We start from the raw sequence: 15938 nt of genomic DNA, 5'->3' as shown, positions 1-15938 counted from the left end.
AGAGCCCAAAGTGACTGACCTAAGAGAAACGCTCAAGCCATACCTGGACGCCCACCAAGCCAAGACTACTCGACCACGGCCTCACGTGAATCATTCGTTATTCGAAATCGACGCACCCTAAAAAACCCTCAGACCATGTCTACAGGCTCACCGACCTCCACAACAAAGTGCTCGCAGAACGCATTTGCCTATGAGCGTCCTTGCGGTCCCGGAGACACGACAGAACCGTAACGTTTTTACCCTTGCTGTGGCGAGAAAGAAGGAACCCACCTGACTAATCAAGACACACGAGTAGACAAGCCCGACCACACCAAAGCGCTCTGCGAAAATAAAACACGTCTGGTATCTCCAGACAAGCCCTGTAGGCAATCAGCAGGTCACGGCCACGTCAGCCCGTGCCGCCATCATCATTCATTGCTAGGACGCCCATCCTCTCACGCCATCCCAATGCCACGGGGTGCTGGGACCGCTCCGAGACGAACGAAAGACCGAAGGACAAGACGAGGAGAGACGGTGAAGCGAAAATCTCGACCATGACACGTCCTTTACGTGAATAAGTCCCCGACCATTCTCAACGCATTTCGCCTTCCCCAAAAACTCAACGTGGACACAGCACATACGGTCACTGCCGGCACTGCCGGCCAGAAGCCTGCGCATGACCTTCCTGGTTCAGTCACTGACTGCGCCTCACGTCTAGAGCGCCGCAACACCGAACGACCCCCCGTCAAATCCGAGGAGGCATTCTGTGATGCCATCCCCATACGGAAGGCCGTCCCACACGTACCGCCAGGAACTGTACGGTTGTGGCACGGAGATGTCGGAGGCGTATGACATGCGGCACCTGCCACGGACTAGCCGCGCCTTCATCGGGGAGGTGCTCTCATCCTCCTGTCTCTTTAACCGTATCACCTACGCAAAGATTGGCACTGAACCACGCCAGGCTATATCCCCTTTGCCAGCAACGGTGAGATGCTGCTCCGTTCCCCACTCTCGCCGCTCCCTCGATTCATAATGCAGTAAGCCAAGCGCATTTCGATTCTACCATACAGCATCTGGTCCCTGCGAGCGCCTGGCAGCGTCCCGCACCACAGAGACGTTCGGAACACAGAGCATACTAACACCAGATGGCGTCACACGAGCGCACCAACAGCATGCGCCACTGTCCTTCAACCATATCCAGTTGTGGACAGTCACCAGACTCACGGATTCTGCATCACCCAAAAACGGCGACGAGGCCGAAGTGCAAACGTTCGCTTCTTGCGGTCGACCAACCAGCATCCCCTCTGCCAGCTCGGACTCCCCACTCCGCCGCGCACTAGAGCCACAAGGAGCATGGTCTCGTCCTCGTGTGCCTGCGGGACGCTCGGGCTCTATCCTTCTCTCCTCCACCGCACTGCCCACCACCGCCTCATGTCAAACGCCCGCTGCCTACCGTCTGCTCCAGAACCCCCGGATACCCGTCACGTAGCCGAGTGAAGTTATGCAACGCCACCGATTCGCGTGTCGACGAATTCAAGGCAGGCCCTGTAGCCAGTCAGCAGGTCATGGCCACATCAGCCCGTGCCGCCATCGCCATTCATTGCTAGGACGCCCATCCTCTCACGCCATCCCAATGCCACGGGGTGCTGGGACCGCTCCGAGACGAACGAAAGACCGAAGGACAAGACGAGGAGAGACGGTGAAGCGAAAATCTCGACCATGACACGTCCTTTACGTGAATAAGTCCCCGACCATTCTCAACGCATTTCGCCTTCCCCAAAAACTCAACGTGGACACAGCACATACGGTCACTGCCGGCACTGCCGGCCAGAAGCCTGCGCATGACCTTCCTGCTTCAGTCACTGACTGCGCCTCACGTCTAGAGCGCCGCAACACCGAACGACCCCCCGTCAAATCCGAGGAGGCATTCTGTGATGCCATCCCCATACGGAAGGCCGTCCCACACGTACCGCCTGGTACTGTACGGTTGTGGCACGGAGATGTCGGAGGCGTATGACATGCGGCACCTGCCACGGACTAGCCGCGCCTTCACCGGGGAGGTGCTCTCATCCTCCTGTCTCTTTAACCGTATCACCTACGCAAAGATTGGCACTGAACCACGCCAGGCTATATCCCCTTTGCCAGCAACGGTGAGATGCTGCTCCGTTCCCCCCTCTCGCCGCTCCCTCGATTCATAATGCAGTAAGCCAATCGCACCTCGATTCTACGATACAACCGCGGCTTACTGCAGCCATCTGGAGGTGGACCCCAACACAGAGACGTTCGGAACACAGAGCATACTAACACCAGATGGCGTCACACGAGCGCACCAACAGCATGCGCCACTGTCCTTCAACCATATCCAGTTGTGGACAGTCACCAGACTCACGGATTCTGCATCACCCAAAAACGGCGACGAGGCCGAAGTGCAAACGTTCGCTTCTTGCGGTCGACCAACCAGCATCCCCTCTGCCAGCTCGGACTCCCCACTCCGCCGCGCACTAGAGCCACAAGGAGCATGGTCTCGTCCTCGTGTGCCTGCGGGACGCTCGGGCTCTATCCTTCTCTCCTCCACCGCACTGCCCACCACCGCCTCATGTCAAACACCCGCTGCCTACCATCTGCTCCACAACACCCGATTACCCGTCACGTAGCCGAGTGAAGTTATGCAACGCCACCGATTCGCGTGTCGACGAATTCAAGGCAGGCCCTGTAGCCAGTCAGCAGGTCATGGCCACATCAGCCCGTGCCGCCATCGCCATTCATTGCTAGGACGCCCATCCTCTCACGCCATCCCAATGCCACGGGGTGCTGGGACCGCTCCGAGACGAACGAAAGACCGAAGGACAAGACGAGACGAGACGGTGAAGTGAAAATCTCGACCATGACACGTCCTTTACGTGAATAAGTCCCCGACCATTCTCAACGCATTTCGCCTTCCCCAAAAACTCAACGTGGACACAGCACATACGGTCACTGCCGGGGGGCACTGCCGGCCAGAAGCCTGCGCATGACCTTTCTGCTTCAGCGACTGACCGCGCCCCACGTCTAGAGCGCCGCAACACCGAACGACCCCCCGTCAAATCCGGGCAGGCATTCTCTCATTGCAACCCCAGGCAACAACTACTTCCACACGTACCGCCCGACGCTGTTTAGTGATTCCGGTTAGCCGCATATAATGGATGCATTTGAGTACATTCTCTGACGCATCGTGGAATATCCCACGCAAGCAGCAAAGCCACCATTAGCCTCCCTTGACCACTCTGTTTTCCTACACCGACGAAATCGAAAGAACAGTCTTCCCCCTCCTGCTAATTCGCTTCCGTCATGTCGTATCGATTGCGGGCGCTGCGCCGTCGTGCATCCCCGTTCTTACTGCTTCCTCCTAGAACACGCCGACAAAAGAATCCCGCTCCGACAGCAGTGAACGCCAACACAGTCTGCCATCAGTTGTCCATATCGGCAGCATACGCCACTGTCCTTCAACCATATCCAGTCGTGGACGGTCACTAGTCTCACGGATTCTGCATCACCCAAAAACGGCGACGAGGTCGAAGTGCAAACGTTTGCTTCTTGCGGTCGACCAACCAGCATCCCCTCTGCCAGCTCGGACTCCCCACTCCGCCGCGCACTAGAGCCACAAGGAGCATGGTCTCGTCCTCGTGTGCCTGCGGGACGCTCGGGCTCTATCCTTCTCTCCTCCACCGCACTGCCCACCACCGCCTCATGTCAAACGCCCGCTGCCTACCGCCTGCTCCAGAACTCCCGATTACCCGTCACGTAGCCGAGCGAAGTTATGCAACGCCGCCGATTCGGGTCTCAACCTCCGAGGTGTGTGTTGGGTACAGGACCCTGAGGAGCTGGTACTAAACACATTATCGATGAAAGCTGTCAGGCCATGTTTCGGGGCCTAAGCACGTCAACAGAAAAGTGGTTGCCGGACGTGATTCTGAGTGAGTCACTTCTCCGCAACCAAGCTACCAAGAAACTGTGACGCTCTATCCCTTCATGTCGCGGACCGCAAGCAGCTCAACCGTCCTGACAGTCCACACGATTGTGACAAACCGCATCACGCCAAACCGCTCTGCGAAAATACGACACCCCGACGAATTCCCAGACACGCCCTGTACGCACTCAGCAAGCCACGGTCACGTCAGCCCGTGCCGCCATCGCCATTCATTGCTAGGACGCCCATCCTCTCACGCCATCCCAATGCCACGGGGTGCTGGGACCGCTCCGAGACGAACGAAAGACCGAAGGACAAGACGAGACGAGACGGTGAAGTGAAAATCTCGACCATGACACGTCCTTTACGTGAATAAGTCCCCGACCATTCTCAACGCATTTCGCCTTCCCCAAAAACTCAACGTGGACACAGCACATACGGTCACTGCCGGCACTGCCGGCCAGAAGCCTGCGCATGACCTTTCTGCTTCAGCGACTGACCGCGCCCCACGTCTGGAGCACCGCAACACCGAACGACCCCCCGTCAAATCCGGGCAGGCATTCTCTCATTGCAACCCCAGGCAACAACTACTTCCACACGTACCGCCAGACGCTGTTTAGCGATTCCGGTTAGCCGCATATAATGGATGCATTTGAGTACATTCTCTGACGCATCGTGGAATATCCCACGCAAGCAGCAAAGCCACCATTAGCCTCCCTTGACCACTCTGTTTTCCTACACCGACGAAATCGAAAGAACAGTCTTCCCCCTCCTGCTAATTCGCTTCGGTCATGTCGTATCGATTGCGGGCTCTGCGCCGTCGTGCACCCCCGTTCTTACTGCGTCCTCCTAGAACACGCCGACAAAACAATCCCGCTCCGACAGCAGTGAACGCCAACACAGTCTGCCATCAGTTGACCATATCGGCAGCATACGCCACTGTCCTTCAACCATATCCAGTCGTGGACGGTCACTAGTCTCACGGATTCTGCATCACCCAAAAACGGCGGCGAGGCCGAAGTGCAATCGTTCGCTTCTTGCGGTCGACCAACCAGCATCCCCTCTGCCAGCTCGGACTCCCCACTCCGCCGCGCACTAGAGCCACAAGGAGCATGGTCTCGTCCTCGTGTGCCTGCGGGACGCTCGGGCTCTATCCTTCTCTCCTCCACCGCACTGCCCACCACCGCCTCATGTCAAACACCCGCTGCCTACCGCCTGCTCCAGAACACCCGATTACCCGTCACGTAGCCGAGCGAAGTTATGCAACGCCACCATCTCTCGTCTCGAGTTCCGAAGTCTAGGCTCAGGACGCTGATCGGCTGCTACTTCCGGTATCATCAGAGCCCAAAGTGACTGACCTAAGAGAAACGCTCAAGCCATACCTGGACGCCCACCAAGCCAAGACTACTCGACCACGGCCTCACGTGAATCATTCGTTATTCGAAATCGACGCACCCTAAAAAACCCTCAGACCATGTCTACAGGCTCACCGAACTCCACAACAAAGTGCTCGCAGAACGCATTTGCCTATGAGCGTCCTTGCGGTCCCGGAGACACGACAGAACCGTAGCGTTTTTACCCTTGCTGTGGCGAGAAAGAAGGAACCCACCTGACTAATCAAGACACACGAGTAGACAAGCCCGACCACACCAAAGCGCTCTGCGAAAATAAAACACGTCTGGTATCTCCAGACAAGCCCTGTAGGCAGTCAGCAGGTCACGGCCATGTCAGCCCGTGCCGCCATCATCATTCATTGCTAGGACGCCCACCCTCTCACGCCATCCCGAAGCCACGAGGCACTGCGGACGCTCCGTTAGGAATGTAGCACCGGAGGCTGCGATGCGGCGATAAAGCAGAAAGCCTGAATGTAACACGTCTTTCGCGAGCGTCCATCGCCGATTGTTCCTGACGCAGGAATTCAACCTGGGCACAGGGGCACTGCCGAGTGGAGGCTGGTGCCTGCATGGCATGCTCCGAACACCGATTGAATGCCACATATAGAGTGCGGGACGAAGTGATCTAGCGTCAAAGCCATGGACGGATCTGGTGGCAGCCCCACATGATAAACGTATCCACGTGTACCTTCTCCTGCTGTACAAGTGTGGCACCGGCAACACAAAATCAATATATGAGACGTTCTGCTAAGGCTTACATTTTTTTTACCGAGGTGCCCGCATCCTGCCGTCACCCAAAATATGTCAAAGCATACGCGTGAGCAGCGTGTACCTTGTTTTACCTTCATCTTATGGACTAAAGGTGTTCCACGCTTCTCGCATTCCAGTCTGTACCACCCATTTCTCTTCATTGCCACCGCACAGCTGCGTTGGCGCTGCCATTAGCTGGAACACAAGCAAACGCGGAAGCTGTCAGGCACAACCTGGTGTCAATACTATGTTCCGCTGGCGGTGCGGAGTCCTCAGAAGATTTCGTAGACCAACCGCGTCTACGTGCATCATGAGCGCGACGGACCGTAAAGCAGCGACAACGAAGCCAACAAAGCCTTCTTGCAAGGGCGTGGGGTCTGGTCGTCGAGCATCTAGCCTCGCCGTTGGCAACATGGATAGAACAGTGATGGTCCAGGTCGGCTGCGGCGTGTTTTCTACATCAGAAACTTTTTCATCAGGCTACCTGAGGTGCTTCAGAGACACCACTCTACTATAATATTCACACTCCGTTCCTCGGTGCGTCCCGCAAGCACACATATTCACACATCTCCCCTTTTAGCCACATCTACGACTATCTCTGATTGACTGCCACCTCTAGTCCCATCTTTGTCGCACGCACACTCCGACGCCTCGAAGCTCCGAATCTCTCTATCCGTCCTCCAACGAACTAGCTGTCAATGTGTCAAATGCTTCTGCAGTTGCCTACCGCCTAATGCAGAAGCAAGGCCGTCATTTAGTGCTCAAAGTGAGTCAAGCGAAGTCACCGACTACACCTTGCGAGCAAATAAATGGCTAGTGGCCAGCACCTCCAGTGCATCTCGACCTCTCATGAGTTGCCCTGAAGAAAAATACCTGGGATGTTCCAGCTGGTCTTTCACGATCCACGAGTACACTTGTCTGCATAACCCGTGCGTCACCCAAGGTGTATAAATATCCGCAAAGGTCTATTTAGCCACATATACGGCCAACTAGTGCCACGGAATAAAGAACGTGTGACGCAAATGCACACCCGGCCAGTGGCAAGCGGGGCGTGCAAGCCACTTCGTTGGACTTCGTGTGAACATTATAACAAACATCATTTTTGCATGATCCGCATGACGGCAACGAAAACCACGTTTGAGGAATTACGACAAAACTCAGGTACAGTGCTGAGCCAAGCAAGTGGGGTCAAGTCGTGAATGCGAGGAGCCGCCCCGAAGAAGGCTACGACGCGCCTTTATTCTACATTCATTTCACAGCCAGGGCCAACTAACGGCACACGCTGCAACAGTGATCTGGCCTCCCTGCGATTATAGCATATCTACAAGCGCACTTCGTTGTAAAAATCCGAACGGACTTGGCGCCACATGGAAAAGGAAACCGTGACTGCATGCATCGAGGGTTTAGTCAAGTGGCTAAAATCTACACGGCATGAATAGAGTTTGCACGTACTGAACCAGGCGACAGCTGTGCGCGATCGCAACTCCAGTCACCTTATCACTTGTCTGGTGTGTATCCCTCTGCATACTCTCGCTAGCTGCGAATTGTCGGACGATCGAACTGAGGAGAATTTAGAGGGTCACTTCTCTAAGTGCACCGCCCTTGTTCTTCCTGACCGCCGCCTCGAATAAAAGCCCTATACCACTCAACTTGTATCATCCAAAACAAAACAGGCGGACGAACTAGTGACCCATACTCGTCCTCCCTCGTCCTCACGTCGGACAAAACACCGTTCTCATCGTATCGTTTCGAGGACGAAAAGAAAACACGAAACGTGTACTTACGGTTCTTGACGCACCCAGCAGCCATTGGTTATGTGTGGATAGCGGTAGACATGTTGCTAAAGTAAACCTATTAGACTCTGTTGATGCATGCGTGACTTGGTTCTATCGCTTCTCCATCGCCAAGAGAACAAAAAAGTGGCGCATTTTCTGTCCACATTGGACGCGCATCCACAAAAACTCTAGTTACCTGCGACCACAGCCCCACCGAGACCGACAGAAAAGTAGATGTTAGAAGGGCTTCGCAACAGGCTCCTCCGTGTCGCAACAGAATGCTGCAACGCTGGGCGTTGTGCACATATGACAACTCGGCGCTGCCGGTACATAGCTGAGTCGACAGCAGCAACAAAACCATGATTAGAAGACACCGCGATAAACGAAATTGATACAGAGAAGGAAATTCCTCAGACTGCATTCACGGCGGGCAGTCACATCAATGCCGCAAAAGAAACCATCACTGTTCTCCCTCACATTTTTCAACACCAGACGAAGTTGAAGCGTTAACTTCGGAATAACAGCCCCCAAGCCGCAACAAAGAAACCAGAAAACAGCACACGGCAACAAACTGGAATGTCGAAGGGGATGCTACTTCACACTGTCAGCACATATTCGAACTTCCGCAGAAGCCCAAAGCGGCGGTAGGTATCCAAGTCACTGCCTGATGGAGGCCAGCACATGATTGGCCTGCTTCGAACACCGACTGAATGTCACATCGACTGCGTCATAACAAAGCATCAAGTGTCAAATCCACGTAGTGACAGGATGGCAGTCCCCTGCGATGACCATAGGTCCGCGTACATCCTCGCACTATAGAAGTTTTTGCACAGATACGCGGGGAAAGAATACCGCACAGGTGACCTGCCACGGCTTAGGCTCCCTTTCACCGGAAAGGTACGCACATCCTCCTGCCGTTCAGACCGTGTCAACATCTTCGAAAGAAGCGGCAAGCAACTGCGCCTACCTCTACCCCCCTCTCTCCTCTTCAATGACAAAGATGGACGCGATTTTGCCTCCCATCGCCCACTCGCGCTTGCCACAGTGTACCCACCACTTGTCCCATGTCACGACGCCGCCGCATTCTTACCGCTTTTTCCTGCAATCCATTCACACCCGAATGCTGTTCCGAACAACAGTGAACATCAGCAAAGTGTGTCGTCAGCCGTCCATATCGGCAGTGTACCCTAGCGCCTTTGAATGACGCATAAGACCCGTCGGTCACTAGTATGGCGGATCCTGAATCGCCTTTTTCAAGGACGGCAACAGGGGCAACCTGAAAACGTTCGCTTCAGCGAATTGCTCAGTCTACATCGCGTCTGTCATCTCGCACTCGCAACTACCGCTGGTCTGCACCACGGCAAGTCAAATATGGCGCGCGGTCTGCTGCACCTCGTCATCTACATTGTTCAACTTTTCCGTCGCAAGGAGTGCGTTCAGATTTGGCGCTTTGGTCCGATGTGTGTCACATCACCCCCAAGCACTGTCGACTTTATCGAGAATGTTGCAGTTCATTATCGAAAGCCACTAGCATTGAGTCACGTTAGTTGACACCGAGCGGTATTATCTAGACGGCCGTTTCCGGTAAATCTGGTGCACGAAATACACTATCATTCAGACGTCCAGAAACAATACGATTCCAACGCATGCCTGACGCAGTGCCAACCCTTGATTCACTACGTGGTGTAGTCCTGTGGCCCCCGCATATCTACAGATCACCGCGACCCCGTATTTCATCATTCCTGTTTCACAACAGTCGTCGTTACTGTGTAAGGTTCTCTACCTGCCTGCTGCCTGAGCGCGACAGTGTAGAAGCCAGGCTGCTGAGGAATCTGGTCGACCGAAAGGACAGCGTCACGCCTTTAGTTGTTCCTGTTGATCAGTCCTTCGTGCCCCCAGAGCCATCAGGGTGCCGCCTTACTAGGCCAAAAGTCCCGTGTTTGATACACTTCATATTCGACCCAGCCTCTACGAACACTCAGCCACACATGGAGCTTCCTATATCCAGGGTGGAAGACATATCACCGGGATATCCTGTCTATCCACGCTGACAAACCCTTCGACACGCACAGCAAAGCAGCCCTCGACGGGCGCATCGCGCCAGGAACCTCAGTGGCGATACAGGATTATAACATTCGGCGGCGTCCGCAAATAGAGTTCTACTCAAGAACGACGCACGACACAGAACTGTGTCGACAGAAACAACACGCCGTCTACAGCGCACTGACAACCCTCAGAAATGCGACTGGCGACATTCTGGGACCAGCTGGCAGTGGGTGCTGGCACCTTAAACACGGCTGCTTCATCTGCGGTGTACCACCAGCTGCCGGGGATGGGTTTCCACGAATAGCTGACCTCGCCAGTAGATGGAGATTCCAACATCCGCAGTACATCTGAACATCAACGACGAGGCAAGTCTCATGTTCCGAACGGGGTTCGGCCTGACAGTGAAGGATTAAAGTGTCTGCATGTAGCTCGCCCATTGCCAGGTGAGGGATAGTGCATGACGGGCTTCAGCCTAGCCCCGGTGGTGCGGCACATCATGCCCATGAGGAATATGTTCAGCATCCTATAGGAATACTGAGCACTGTATTGGGTGTAGGTCGTCGCGAGAAACAGGTGCCTCCGTACCTTCTTATACTACACAAAATATATGTTTGGCTTCACAGCACTGATAAGCTACAGAACGGTTAGCCGCTGCCGACACGGCCGCCCCGAAAAGCCGCGTTCCCTCTCAAATCTTTCCAAACCCGCATGCAGCGGCACGACACTCCGCTGTTCTTCAAATCTCCATACAGTGACACAAAGAAACAGGGCCTTCTACACCTCAACTCGCTAAACCATTTAGATACGACGCAGAGATTATCTGCCGCTATCCTTCATGCAGCCGTGTCCCTACTAGTAATGTCTGAAACCGAACAGCAACGGGAAACATTTCATTCAGCGACTGACATCACCTAGAGATACCTTCGGACATGCGCTGGAGGCGGATGACCCCTCAAGGGGAGGCTGGTCGCGTGGATCGCGAGCCTCGTGGATCCAGAGCAACCTACAGCCAAGGTCTCGAAGACTTACACCCAGAGTTGGCATCTGCACGTAGACCTTCCAGGTTCACTTCCAACCGTCTGCACGCTCCACCAATTTGCTGGTTGGAGTCAAGGCATGGCAAACACGACCTACGAATGGATGAGGCATGCCAACCATATCAGCGCTTCCCGGCAGCAGCGACGCGGTTCTTCTTTGCTCTCATCATACCCGTGCTACAACCAAAAACATGGCCCACACAATCTCGATTTCAACAAAACGGTCGTCACCACACCCAGTCCTGATTCAACAGTGCCTGTCGGCCGTCCGTGCTACATACGTACTGGACACTCTGTCATCCCTCCTCCGCCTCGCTTGTCACCACCGTGTCGCGTCCTTGGAACGTTGCCAAGCGCTTGTTGTGGACGCGACAACGGCCCTGACTTGACCGAGGCGAGACAGGCCAAGCCACCGAATCGCGTCTCGAGTTATGAATAGGGGCAGCACGTGTTGCCTCCACTGTCGCTGACACTGCAAGTGATTCGCGAACAGGTCATGCGTTTATTGCACTTCGACTGCTCCTTAGCATTTACGTTTACGCTGACAACAGTGCATAGTCTGCTAGTCATCGCGGTCAAAAAGTCGCCGCGAACGCCTATCCACGCCAATCTGCGGCTGCCTCCACATACTCAAAGCAATCGTCCAACGACATAGTGAGCCAGGGTTCTGGATGCACCAGTAAATAGGCAAGGAGCATCCACTGCACGGCCAACAGCGGAAGAAGCACAACACTCAGCACACACAAAGTAGACAACTATATCGACAGGAGAGACGATTCAGTAGAGGAAGATACAACAAAGAAAACAAACTCCACAGTGCGTAAATACGCGTGCGGTTTATTAGAACCACCGCCTCTCAAAGGCTGTGACACGCCATCGGTGTACTCGTCCTCACAGCCAGACCAGGCGGCGACCACCTCCCCATACGAAATAGGCAACAGCAACATCCAAAGGAAAACCGAAAAACAACCAACTACCTATTTACGAGGAGGCTGGACCCTTTGGAGGTTCCGACCGGACTCAGCCGGACGTGGAGAAAGAAACCTCATCATCCTGCGTCGATTGCCACGTCCAGAGAGTAACCTATACACGAATGCTGGCCTTCTGAATCGACTGCTCGCTAGAAGACTTGTGAACGAGCGCGATATTCAGCATCGCCCACCCCAACAGTCTACAGGTGAGGGTCGTCACATGGCAGCATCTCCTTTCGTACCAACAGCCTCTGCAAACACACGGTCTATCAACACAAAGAACGTTCAGTTTACAATATCTTCCCACGAGCGAAACCCATTTCCCACCTTTCCGCTGCCACGACAACATTCCTATAGCACTCGAATTTTACACAGGTATACATACCATGGAGCACAGCTGCGACCAGAACTCAATCCTTTTCCACATGTCGCAAACGAAATCACCTCCACATTCCCCATCCACTTCCAGATGAAAATGCTCATTTGATTGTCTTGTCTCCCACACAAGGCTCCACAATGCAGTGTGACGTGGTGGAAGCGGACGATACGCTACCGGACGCCCGCAGTAGAGTCTTCAATTTACGGTGCATGATTAACCGCCACTAGTTCCCCTTCGTGTTACCTAGCAACAAGAAATAAAAGTTGACCGCATATTCTCACCAGCGAGACCGGAGGCTTGGCCCACATACACAAGATCAATAAGAGAGGCCGGACTGACACTTTCCCAGACTTGCGCCGTCGGTGGCCTCTTCAGAAGCATTCCCGAACCCCTCTCCCCAACCACTCCGTCGGGAGACCCGCGTCGTTAGTTGCTTGTGCATTGACGTTTCGTACATTTAGAACACACAGGAAGGCCACCTCTCAGCACCAACCGCTGCAAGCCGATTCAGCTTGCCAACGCTAACACGGAAGAGGAACCTCCTTGTTCAGTTCAACGCGTGCCCTACAACGCAGCATGTGTCAGCCAGCCACCTGCTAGCCGTTCCTCATTAAATACAAGAACGTCTCCGCCTATCGACATAAAATTCACTGTTGTGAAGTTGCGTATTAAAACGGTTTCAGCCTAGCAACACCATCGGTGCTGACTTTCAGCAAAAATCCGAACGGGTGGCACGTGGCACACCAGCCTTGGCGCGATTCCGCCCCAGCGGTTGGAACCACAACGGAAATAAGAGGCATCCCAACGCAACGTGAAGGTTGAAAAAGTGATGTAGAGCTAGACAAGACTCACAAGCAGCTGTAAGGTCCACTCTTGGCTCTGCGAAACCGAGTGTTCTCTCGCCACAATGTATGAAATGCATGTACTGTACAAAACGACGGCATGGTGTTCGTGACTCTGACAAGTTATACGCCCATCGGGTGGACGCGCCATGCACATGACCGATCAAACATGTAACACATCCCCCGGCACGAGGGCTCTGCACGTGCGTCTTTTTTTGATAAAACGATGGGCTGAAGGCGTCATCGTTGAAGCAAGTCGTCCGGAGCCGCATCCGCCGCACATCCACCAGCCCTTTTCGTTCCAGCGCCCCTACCACCACTCAGCCGGTGGCGATGCCTACTTCATAGAAACGCAGTAGCCGCACATCTCTCAGAGTTGTCGGCAACCGCCCAGTACATTCGCACGCAGTTCGAAACTGGTCTTTAGCAATCGACATCAAACTGTTGAGCGCTTACAGCCGATGACTGAACAAGAAATGAGTACAGCAACAATATCGGCCACCCTACGGAGACGCCCCCGTCATGAATTGTCTGAGTGTACCAGTCGCCTCGTGTCTCACTTGAGTCGTACCGCCCCACCTTTCAGAGTGCTGCATAAAGGCTCACGTCGACGATTACGCCATCAAGGAGGCATGTAGCACACAATGCCACAACTCCGACGCTCACCTCAAAAACGTCTGCGCAAACCTCTCTGAGTGGACGTGCGACGTCACATTGCACCGCCAGAGCATACTCCACCTTTCCTCACAGTGTGACATTCTCCCGTCCTGCAATACGTCCTCCAATGTCTGCTGCACAGAGAGCCGCACAATCCCCCCACCCACAGCAACGAACTGCTTTTGTCGTCCCGTTCTTCCATCCGTCGCCATTTCTCGTTTGGAGCAGAAACACACCTGAAAATCTTCACTCAGTTCAAGGGTCGTGCCCAACAAATTAATTTGCACAATCTTGGCCAGCTACCTACAGGATCTTGGCCACACCATCCACCCCCATCCATGTCGTTCCATGGATAGTTTGCGAGCAGCAGTTTGGAATCTCCAGGCCTGCCGAAACGGGGATGCAACTATATGGCAGGCCACACGAGCATTTTGGGCAAATGTGCGGCTACCGACGCAGCGACTACGCCTATGGATTTGCCACTTAGGACCAATCCGGAAATGTCACAGCTCCACCTCTGGTAACACTGGCCACTAATGACGAGCGGGCTTGTTGACACGTCCCGCTAGTAGATTCGAGTCGCTCGGGTGATGCATGGTATCACTTGTTTGTGGCGTCGATGGCATCGGTCAAAGATGAAACTCAGCCAGCGTACGACACTCCTCCAGATTCCCCACGCCGTCTCTCACTATGGAACCTCGCCACTGTGTCTGTCACGACAAACGCATGCTCCTGATGCCTCAAGACACACACAGTGGATCCCCCCTGAAGGCTTGTGACGAAGGCATTGATTGCTGAATGAACTCTTGGTGCAAGTGACGCATGCTGGCTGCCCTCCTGTCCTTGAGGCCCTCCGAATCCAATATCCTATCAGCGTCCCAGCCTCCACAATCGCCTCCAAGACCTGTGCCTTATAGTCCTCAGCACACACAGATAGCTCTCGACCGGTTGATCTACCACACCCTCCCGAGTAACGGAATCGTATGAGCCTGTGAACAACGAATTCCTCACTACCTACCGTTCGAGCCTGGAAACAGAAAGACAAAAGCATGACAGATGCCACTGTGTCAAAATTCACAAACCCATCGCAAGCGGTCGGCAACGAGTCACGCCTCGCTGTCTCTAGAAGCGCCAGCTCGTTCCTTCCTACTCCCCTTGTTGCCTTTCAAGACATATCCCATAGCTCTGCGTAATACCTGGCATCGATGAGCAAGCCCTCAGGTAGGCACACCACGGCCAATGCTACATCTTTGTCGCTCGCATCAGGGAAATACGCCTTTCTTCGCAAACCCCACTGAGTGTAGATGCCACGGTACAGTACACCGCAAGACCAGACACAAGTCTTCTAACTGTCGAACCACTACCCCGCTCTTTGGTACGTCCGCGGCATTTCTTCGGTTAGGCATTCGCGCGTGGAATCACCCGTTCACCTCAAGAAACAGCGAATTGCTTCTGCTTTCCTGCGCTCCCGTCCCCAGTAATTTCTGGTAGCCTCACGAAGCCCCGTTTCACTTGCCGTCTCATCCACCGCATCTCATCAACACCGCCACACCATTCTTACCATATGGATACAGCTTGGGCAGACGCCAACAGTCAGGCGATTTGCGATTGCCTGCCACGCGCGCCATCGTCAGCTCAATCAAAAGGAGATGCGCCCGATGCCTCTTCCCGCTCTTCTATTGAAACTCATAGCCATCAACCACAACCAGTGCAAGTTTACCGAGACAAAACAAAATAGATCCATCCTTGCATCTCACTCCTCACTTCTGCTTGCATCACTGCATTCATGTTAGCATATAGACATACGCCGAACGGAGTAGACGTCATGTTTGCTCTTTCACGATCCGCGCGCCACCACTATACCAAATGCAGTAACTATGAGATATCCGTGAAGGGACCTCGCGTCCAATTTTGCAAGAGGCTCGCAGTACGTTTGCTGCATGAAGCATGTCACGCTAAACGACTGATGAAATTGCGCATCGCCGTTCTACTCTGCCGCACCTGCCTTCGAGCACTGAAACAACGCCAACAACGATGCATGACGGAGCGATCCAGCACTCATCAACGTACAGCCATGACGATCAAAGTACCGTGGCGATACATCTGGAGAGATGGCCTCTGCACAACACCCGATTGCACGAAACTCACTCCAAGGATCTCCC

This window comes from Toxoplasma gondii, chromosome V (assembly GCF_000006565.2).
Source record: "Toxoplasma gondii ME49 chromosome V, whole genome shotgun sequence".
Classification (NCBI taxonomy): domain Eukaryota; phylum Apicomplexa; class Conoidasida; order Eucoccidiorida; family Sarcocystidae; genus Toxoplasma; species Toxoplasma gondii.
Note: the sequence above shows the minus strand (reverse complement) of the source record.